The sequence below is a fragment of the Arabidopsis lyrata genome, assembly GCF_000004255.2.
Source record: "Arabidopsis lyrata subsp. lyrata unplaced genomic scaffold ARALYscaffold_85, whole genome shotgun sequence".
NCBI classification, from domain to species: domain Eukaryota; kingdom Viridiplantae; phylum Streptophyta; class Magnoliopsida; order Brassicales; family Brassicaceae; genus Arabidopsis; species Arabidopsis lyrata.
In genome coordinates this window covers 153-10885 of record NW_003302490.1, presented here as the reverse complement: position 1 = coordinate 10885, position 10733 = coordinate 153, and the positions used below count along the sequence as shown (strand labels likewise).

General features: G+C 32.9%; 1 long non-coding RNA gene across 1 annotated transcript; it reads left to right on the top strand.

The window, feature by feature from the left end:
* Window positions 1-8896: 8896 nt before the first annotated feature.
* On the top strand, window positions 8897-10498 carry LOC9299006. Its single transcript, XR_002330441.1, has 3 exons — window positions 8897-9515; window positions 9640-9939; window positions 10242-10498. It is a non-coding gene; the product is annotated as an uncharacterized LOC9299006 (long non-coding RNA).
* Window positions 10499-10733: the final 235 nt, after the last annotated feature.

The window sequence follows — 10733 nt, the reverse complement described above, 5'->3', positions numbered from 1 at the left end:
TGACATTAATATCAAATCTCTCATTTCTCGCCTCTTTAAATAAATGTCATGGATGTGTGTAGAATCTAGATCATCGAATCGTTGTCTGAGAGCACTTTTTGGCGAATTATTCCCACCGCCTTTTTAGCCGTAAAATTTAATAATTAGCTTTGGATGTTTGTGTCTCTAATTTAGTCTTTTGATCTTTTCTATACTAATTTGTCTGCAGTCTTAAACCTCTCTTCAATGGCCGCGAGATAAGCTTTAGCTTTCTCAGCAACCGTGAGGGAAGATTTGATGTTATTAGCAATTGTCATCCTTAAAAACATAATGTTCAATCTGTTCGATTTTTCCCAATCTTTATGGAAAATACATTCTTCCTCAGTACTGTCCTCCATTATTGGATTTGGTTCCTCTTCACGAAGTGCCAAATCCAAGTCCAGTACTCCTAATGTGAACTCAACTTTCTCTTTCCATTCTGAGAAGTTGGTACCACTGAGGATCGGAACATTTGAGACCATGGATGACAAGCCATCATGAATTAATGCTGCAATTTAGAGATACAACAAGTTTTAAAGAAGTTCTAAAACATAAGCAACACATTACATTAATTGAATAATACAATAAGAAATTATGGCGCTCCTGTGGGTAGTCACCATAAATTCATTAAAGTCATAATATTCTAAATACGCTAATGAGTGATGTACTGAATTACTTAGACTAAATTATCTGTGGATATCCTTAGGCTTCACAGATACATACACTCCATTAATTTTCAATCATATTTCATGTTTGTAGTCTACCTGTGGGTAACTAATTATAACATAAATAGATCGAATATGCAAATTTATAATAGGGTAAAGTCACCGTGGTGATATCTAAACCCTTAATATGCATTTCTAAATAAAACAATGATTTTTGTTCTAATAATGAACAAAACAATTATGCATAAAATGGAATCTTCGATAAACCATAATTCGAAGAAACTCTAAAAAATGCATATAATACTAATTGCAAAATAAACTATAAAATAATCATAATTCAGATATGGAAAAAGCTCTTTACTTCCAGATCTCTTACTTTATGATATTTAAAACTATAGATCTATTAAACTTAACTAGATATTAACCCGCGGTACACCGCGGGTCTATAATTTTATTAAATAATAATAAAATTAATTTTTTTTTAAGATGATCTATAGATATATGCTATTGTTTTGTTTGATTTAAATGTATGGTACACACGATATTTTATAACTAAAGATTTAAAATTTGAAGTTTTATTTGTTTTGTTAATATTATTTGTTTAGTTTTGTTTAGTGTTTAAGATTGTATAGTTATATTTTGATTGTTAATTATAGGATTTCACCTGTAGTATATCATACTGTATTAATATCGACCCCAAATCCGTCCGACCATATAACTCTGTCCCGTGAAATCTACATCATTTTGTCATTTTCCAATAAAATTCAAATATTTCTAATATTCGAAACTTCATTTAATATCGACCCAAAATTCATAATAGTATTTTGATTGTTATATCTAGGATTTCACCCGTAATATATCGTCCCGATTAATATCTTTTGTAAATATTTATAATGTTTAAATTTCTTATAAATTATTATAAAATTCAACTATTTAATATTTGAAACTTTATAAAATTCCTAATATTATAAATATTTAAAACTTTTTATAAAAATAAACTTTTTTAAATGTTTAAATAATTATAATATTTTACTTTTAATAAAGTTTAAATGTTTATAATAATTTGAAACTATTTAAAAGTTTCAATAAAAAATATTAGAAAACATTAAACATGAAATACATTGGATAAGAAAATAAATTTTTTTGGGTGGGGTTGTTAACCATATAAAACATGTAATTGTTGTAAAAAGTTTTTAAAAGATTAGAAAAATTACACTTTCCAACCAAAAACTCGGATCCACAGGTTTTAGTAAAAGTATATTCATTAAAAACAATTAAAATTCATAACATTAGAATAATGAAAATTAAGAATAAGAACTTTATTTTATTAACAAATTCATTTCCTTTATACGTTAAAGAAAAAGATTTTAATAGAATGGACTTGTTATGTTAGCCTATAAAAGAAAATCATTTACAAACATTATGAGGAAACATGAAATTATGAAAATGTAAAAAAATACTGGACATTAAAAAAAATTCGTATCTGAAGATAAGAAGAATGACTAACTAACCTTTTAATGCATACCTTATTTGATAGTTTCTTTGGAGACGGAGTTGATGATGTCCATAATTTCCAAAGATCTTAAAATCGAAAGCTGCAACATAAGAAAAGTAGGTGACAATTAATTTTTTAAAAGAAAACAAACGTGAAATATAAAATGTACTAAGAACATTGTTTAAAAGAAGCCATATAAATCTCTATTACGAAAACGTTTAGTATTGTGGATCAATGGTTGAAAAGATCTTTTTTTATATAGATGAATGAAAAGTACTCGAGAAGTTTAGGTTTGATCTAAAAATTAAAACAATTTTGCAAATATTGGAAAATTAAATATTTGATTCCTAATATATTCGATTTTGTATTATCAACTGAATAACGTCTATATGCATGGTGGGATTTATGAATGAGGAAAGCTAATTAAAGATATTTCCATTTGTTTTAGGAAGTTTGTTGAATAATATCTAAACGAAACAAAAAAAAATTTTTAAAGATATTTTATGAGAAATAATATATTCGCCAATTTGGGTTGGGGATCAAGTATATGAAAATCTCGTAAATATTATATGTTATATTTATTACATATACTAATTTTCACATTGTAGTTATTTAAATCAAAGAATTTAATGAGTTAATTATGGAATACAAAATATCTATGTAAATCAAAAAGTTTAAAGAACCAATAGCGCTGGAATTGATTTTTTTGCTATAACGATTACTCAAGCATTTAAGTAAATAAAGATATTTCGTTATGATTTTTCAGCATATTCGAATTGTTGATTATTTCGAAATTTAAGGATGTTTAAGAAATCATGATTGTTGTGCTGGATTTCCGATTTCATAAATTTTGATTAGAATTAAAAATAAAAGATTTAGTATTTAGATAAGGAATATACTATAATAAGGATTATTAGTACTCGAATATATTAGGAATATTCGTATTGTTAGTTTATTTAATTCAAAAATTATAATTTGCGGATCTAAAGGAAGATCTTCTCGAGATTTTAGGCATATAATCGAGATTTTAGTAACAAACTGTGATCACATTAAATTTTCGAAAGATTTGTGTCGAAATTGTTAGAAACAAATTAGGATAGATAATGTTTGGTTAGTATCTTTTTAATATTTTCAAATCTTTAGAATTAAACTCATTGACATTATATTGTTGAATTTATTTTTTAAAAATGACGTACTATTAAATAAAAAAATAAATAACTAACTATTTTCATTTGATGGTGTAGACAAATTATTATTACTATTTATGTAATTTAATTACAAATAACAAATATTAATTTTTATAACAAAACAAATTATTTTCGTAATAACAATTTTTCCCCAAATCAATCTTTTACAAAATATTTATTTTAATCACATATTCTTTCTATATAGAAATAAATAGTTAAATAATTATGGTTAGAAGTAGATAAGGTAAATAACAAATATGGTTAGTTTAGATATATTATATATATTTCTAATTTAGGTGTTAATTAAGAATTAATGTCGTTTTTATTACAAATTTCCTTAAATTTCTTATTCTAGATCCGAATAGAGTTAAACCCGGGTAAAACCCGGATCCAAAAGACTTTTTGCAAAAATCCCCTGTAAAAATGTATATGTAGATGGATTAAACAGATGTTTAGATCTGTGTCTCTGATACCACCTGTAAGTGTAAACTTACATTAACCCCAAGATCTTTAAACATCTGAATTAATCACTTAATAGAAACATAAAGAGGGTTAGTGGAATACTTCCTTTCATTGCAGCGGAAAAAATCTTCCTGAACGGTTTCCTGAATAGAAGACTAAAGCTTTAAACTTAAGGTCGGAGTCTCGGTTTCTCTCCCCTGGCCTACAAACGTTTTCTCTAAGTGTTGCAAATTTTGGAACTTCCTTTATGATGGACTAAAGGTTTGTATTTATAGGTGGAGAGAGGACCAAGATCCGCTTTTAGGGTTTTCTCCGGATTGATCTCGACCGTCCATCAAAGTAGAGCCGGAGGCATGTGTGACAAGTGGAAGCGTAGGAATTCGACACATGTCGTAATTGCGACACTTGTCACGCATGCGCATCATGATCGCGACACTTGTCGCGCATGCACATCGTAATCGTGACACTTGTCGCGACTCCTTGACATTTGTCGCCTTTATGCGAGACTTGCCACCGTTCCGCGAGACTTGTCGCCGTTATGCGACGCATGTCGCCGTTATGCGACGCATGTCGCCATTCCGTGACATTTGTCAATCGCCTTTAATGCGTATGCTCTTGCATATTCGCCACTTGTCCATGAGCGGAAAACTCGTTTAGGTTACCAATTATACATTACGGAATAACAATTCTGATAGAAAACCGACGACGACTATACGACCACATAATAGAGAAATGAAACATTTCTTACAATCTGAAATATTTCTTACCTTCTCCCACTTGGTCGTTAGTACAGTCCATTATAGTTTTTCTAGTCAGAAAACATAAGGCCGGCGTAATATGTTATTCCTTTTCTTTTATTTGGTCATCATAATTGTCTTAGCCAATCCGATAATCAATGAGAGTCATGGCGGGCACATATTATTTTGCAACATGATTCTTTCCATGTACCACTGCATTGACTACTTTAATAGCTAGACCATAAAGTTATCGTAATGGTCCCTTTTATGTCTTTAAGTACTGACTCATTCTGTTATCATAATTTCCAAAACAATAATGTGTACACATTGGAAAACAGAATATATATAAAAGATGTAAAAGTCATAATGAGCTCAAATAATTTTCAAATATAGGCAATACATAATCAAACAATTTAACTAACGCTATCCTCAAGATCCATACTTTCCGTATGTTTCATAAAGGTCTTAGGCGGTAATGCTTTCGTAAATATGTCTGCGACCATAAGTTCAGTGCCTATATGCTTAATGACAAACTTTTCTCTTTTAACATCTTGCTTAAGTGATAGATATTTAAGGTCCATATGTTTGGAGCCTTTGGATATCCTATCATGCTTTGAGAAGAAGATTGCGGCTTGATTGTCACAATAAAGAGTTAGAGGCTTGTCAATAAAGCTCAAAGCCCCAAACTCAGACACGAAATTTCGCAACCAGGTTCCTTGAATAGAAGCTTCATAACATGCGACATACTCAGCTTCCATGGTGGACGTGAAAATTAACTCTGACTTTTGGCTTTTCCATGATATGGCACCTCCACCAAGGAGATACGCATAGCCAAGAGTACAATGCCTAGAGTCACGGCATCCACCAAAATCTGAGTCTGAAAATCCAACCATCTGTGGATGAGTTGATTTTCTATATGTCAGCATGAAATTTCTTGTTCCCTTTAGGCATCTCTAAACTTTCTTTGCAGCTTGTCAATGCGCGATTCCTGGGTTACTCTGAAACCTCCCGAGCATGCCCACTGCATGGCTTATATCAGGTCTAGTACAGACCTGCGCATACATCAAACTTCCCACAAGAGATGCATAAGGATACTTCTGCATTTCGTTACGTTCCATTTCATTATGCGGACATTACTTAAGGTTAAGCGTGTCACCTTTATGCATAGGAACAATGCTAGAAGAACACGTCATCATACCATATCTCTCAAGAACTTTATCAATATATGCTTTCTGAGACAATCCTAAAATTCCAAGTGATCTATCACAGAATATTTCAATTCCTATCACATAGGATGCCTCTCCCATATCTTTCATTTCAAAGTTCTTTGAGAGATAACTCTTGGTCTCATGTAATAGACCAAGATCACTACTGGCCAATAATATGTCATCAACATACAGAACCAAAAATATGAACTTACTCCCACTGATCTTGAGGTATATACATGGATCTACTATATTTTCTTTGAAACCGAATTTCGTAATGATTTCATCAAACTTTAAATACCATTGCCTCGATGCTTGTTTCAGTCCATATATTGATTTCTTTAATTTGCAGACCATATTTTTCTGACTTTCGATTATGAAGCCTTCAGGTTGACGCATATAGATTTCTTCTTTCAAGTCTCCGTTAAGAAAGGCGGTTTTTACATCCATTTGATGTAACTCGAGATCGTAATGAGCTACTAATGCCATGATAATTCTGAATGAGTCTTTTCTAGACACAGGTGAAAAGGTCTCACTATAATCGATGCCTTCTTTCTGATTAAATCCCTTGGCTACAAGTCTGGCTTTATATCGTTCCACATTGCCATCACAGTCGAGTTTGGTCTTAAAGATCCACTTACACCCGACTGCTTTGTGTCCTTCAGGCAAAGGAACAATGTCCCAGACTTCATTCTTAACCATTGAGTCTATTTCTTCTTTACTAGCATCGATCCATTTATCAGAATTAACATCTTTCATGGCCTGTGAATAGGAAACCGGATCTTTAATATTCACTTCTCCAGATTCTACTTGATAAAGCTCAAAGTCATCGGAAATAGCAGATCTCCTCGTACGAGTTGATCTTCTTAATGTTGGTTCCTCTTGAGCTTCATGATCGTTATTGGCAAGATTTTCATCATGGACTGCGTGATCATTTAATGGATTTTCCTCATTGTTCAACGGTTCACCAATGAGAGAATCCCCAGCATTCGGAAATAAGGGTAAGGGAATTTTTACCCTAATTTCTTGAATGGTTACATCACGAACTTTATCACTCCTACTAATCTTGCCACTTTCAAAAAATCTGGCATTACTGGTTTCAACTATTCGCGTACTATGGGATGGACAATAAAACCTATATCCTTTAGATTTCTCAGGGTAACCAATAAAGAAACCACTGACCATTCTGAAATCTAATTTCTTTTCATGTGGATTATATATTCTTGCTTCAGCTGGACATCCCCAAACTTGGAGATGTAACAGATTTGGTTTCCAGCCTTTCCACAGTTCAAAAGGGGTCTTTGGAACTGCTTTTCTTGGAACCCTGTTCAAGATATAGACCGCTGTACGTAATGCGTCCATCCACAAGGATATAGGTAGGTTAGCATGACTCATCATGGATCTAACCATTCCCATATAAGTACGATTACGCCTTTCAGCTAGCTACACCATTCTGCATTGGAGAACCAGGCGTAGTATACTGCGCAACGATTCCTAATTTCTGGAGGAGTATGGCAAATGGTCCATGATGTTTTCCCGTTTCATCATATCTGCCATAAAATTCACCACCTCTATCTGACCTTATCACCTTTCTATCTAATTGCCTTTCAACTTCAGTAATGAATGTCTTTACGACATCCACAGACTGAGACTTTTCATGCAATAGATAGAGATAACAATAACGTGAATAATCATCGATAAAGGTAATGAAATACTTTTCACCTCCAAAAGATGGAACGTCAAAAGGTCCACAAATTGGTCGAGGTGACATGTTTTTCAACAAAACAATGTTCTTTTGCGTTTTAGAATTCAAATTTTTTTAAAAAAATACAAAACCGGAGACTCGAACACGCAACCTCTGATTCAATGAGACTAAGATGAGATCGCGTGCTTGAGTCTCTGGTTTTGCATTTTTTAAAAAAAATTGAATCCTTAAACTTAAAACTACGTCATTTTGTTTTAAAAAACATGCCACCTCGACCAATATGTGTCATATGATTCAGAAACCGTCACAGTTGACTAATTTTCGTTTACTATGACTCGTAATTATGCACTAAAATAAAAGTTGAGGTAGATAATTTGAAATTTTTAAGTGTTGGAATATAAATCAGCACTGATCGTTTGTTCGGGTTAAAAAACGTATTTTAGAAATTGTTCATGTTGAAAAAGGCCCTTTTCCCGGTTTTAACTCTATAGGGCCAAGTTTCAAGAAAGCCGGTGCGAAAGTAGCTCTCTAATATCCTCTCTTCTCTTGAACCATATGAGAGAAAGAATGGCGAGCATTTCATGTGGCCCACGCTTTGGCATTCTCATGGTTATTGATTGGAAAAAGGCTTTGGGTCCCCTTTTTCTACTTGTTACGTGTGTTAGGATCCTTCTCATACGTGTCGGCAACGGCGTATGGTTCGCGAGAGTTTTCTCTCGTCCTACTTGTGACCACCCTTTTCAGGGATTGAGTGTCTCGGCACTTCAGGCACAAGTTTGGAACTTCAAAAGCATACGAAACCTTGTTTGTTTCGTGATGCAATGTATCTCAAGGTGGCTGGCTTCATGGCATCGTCAAGCGTTTTGTCATACCGAGTGGCTTACCTCTGCGTTGGAACACGTTATCCCTTGGATTTTTAGATCCTTTTATCCTTTTTTAATTGTTTTCTTATTTTGTTCTCTATCTATCCGGGTGTTGCGTGATGTTCAAGAAAGAGTAGCCCATGAGTACTTTTATTCCCATGTAAGTTTATCGGTTTTTGTATGGCTCTCCTTAGCGGAGAATCCTTTATCCGTAGCTTAATAAAATGGTGTTTGACGGGAAAAAAAAAAAAAAACTCTATAGGGCCAGACCAGGCCAATGCTATATTATATCAAAAAGACCAAAAACGAGTGAAATTGGACAAAATCCAAACCACCAATCAGAAATTTTGTGTGGTTAAAACTAAGAACACATCAAAAACACAAAAAGGGTAATAACGTCATTTCCTAAAATTCGTAATCATTCGTCCTCAAATCTTTATTGTCACTTTTCTTTCCAAATACTCCCAAAACTTTTTCCAGTTTTCCTCTCTAAACAAGAGAAACCTGGAATCAATGGCTAGAAAGCCACTTTTCAGAAAAAAATGTGCTGGAATGCCACCTTCGTATTTTCATTTTCTTTTACCATTTTTTTTTAAATCAAAAGCTAAGTAAATGTCCAAAAACCCATTGTCAACAACGAAAACTACCAACCCAACCTGAAGTATCCGATTATCCGCTCCAAATTTGATGATCCGAACTGAATCCACACAAACTCACAAAATACTCTTATTTATTTCTTCTTCGTTTCTTCGTCAATTTTCTTCAATCGTTTATTCTTCTTTCCTTTTCTCTTCTTCTTAAGCTCCAAAATCCCCATATCATGAACTTCAATCCAAGAACTACTTGAGTTGAGAGTCGAAATCAGAGTTTCGGAGATCTCGATTGAGATTCTTCAATTCCAAAAGGCTAACATGCACAAAAAGGATCTTCCATCTGATGTGTTGCTTCAGAAGATATCGGAATCTGAAGCGAATAAATTGGTGGATGAGGTTGTGAAATCTCGGAAGCAAGAACTGATTCGGGGAACTCTGAGATCGAAGATTGGATCTGCGGTTTTCATTGCTGAGGAAAGTAGACTGGGGATTGATCGTGTTTGGTAAAGGAGTTGCGTATTACTTTGATTCCAGATGTATATTCGTTGATGGTTTCGGCGGCTCCATATACTTATGACGTCGCTCGTAAGTATCTTCTTCATCTTCGATTTCTGTGTTTTGTTTGTTTTTGCGTAGCGATCGATCTTGGCGATTTTCATTTGTGGTTTGATTTTGAAATTGAATTTGAATTTTATCTTCTGTGTTGTAGCGATTGAGTCATAAGAATGCTGGATTGAATCGGCTTGATGAAGGAACCAAAATTTGTGATGAGATTGGTGTTTGTCTTCACTTATATGATATTAGTCTGATTGGAAGAGATCGAAAATGGCCAAATGCATCATTGTTTAGAATGTTTATAGGTTAAATCTTGTGTTTGAACGAATTGTTTGGTTTTTGTGTATCAGGTTACTCCAAGAAAGGTGTTGGAATTTAAAAATCCTAAAGAAGCCATATGTGAAGTTGCTGAGAAGCTTGTTGTTGGAAGCCATGGTAAAGGAGCATTACAAAGGTATGTGTGTAGGTTCTGCTTTGTCAGTTTTTTTTTTGTGTGGATAGCTTGTTTAGAGATTAGTTAGGCTTGGTTTGATCCTTTTAAATAAGGTTTTTTTTTATATGGATAGCTATATTTTTTAGTCAGATTCGTAGCTTTAGTTTGGCATAAACCTTAGAATTATTATCTCAATTTGATAAATGAATTGTTTAACTAAGTGTTTATATAGCGGTATGTTTTAACTGATATACTTTCCATGTTTTTTGATGAATGTGTACTTGTTTGTATCTTTACTTGTTGATTTTTGTTTCTAAATTCAGATATGGATTTTCTACATCATTTGGTTCAATAAAATGAAGAACTAAAAAGCTTTCTAAAGAGTATAATAGTGGTTTGAATGATGATTTGGTGTTGGGAGATCCTACTGTGCCAAGGTTTGTGTTGTGGAATGGGAAACTGATATGTTGCCATCTCTTTTGTTTTCGATTAAGCTTTTCATTTGTTGTTTATTTTCACACAACTACGGATGTAATCTATTTCTCACAAAGCAGATGGATACTTATCATATTGTATGCAATCGTTTATTTAGGTACAACTGATATGTTTAGGTACAACTACGTAAAGGTACAACTGGTATATTTAGGTACAACTACGTAAAGGTACAATTGGTATATTTAGGTACAACTACAAGGTCCTTTTGAGCTTTTTTTAAAAAAAAATAATAATTAAAATTGATATTAAAATGAATTTAAATATGACTGACGTGAAAAAAAAATAAAAATAGACCTTTGGCGGCGGAATATTAATTTAAA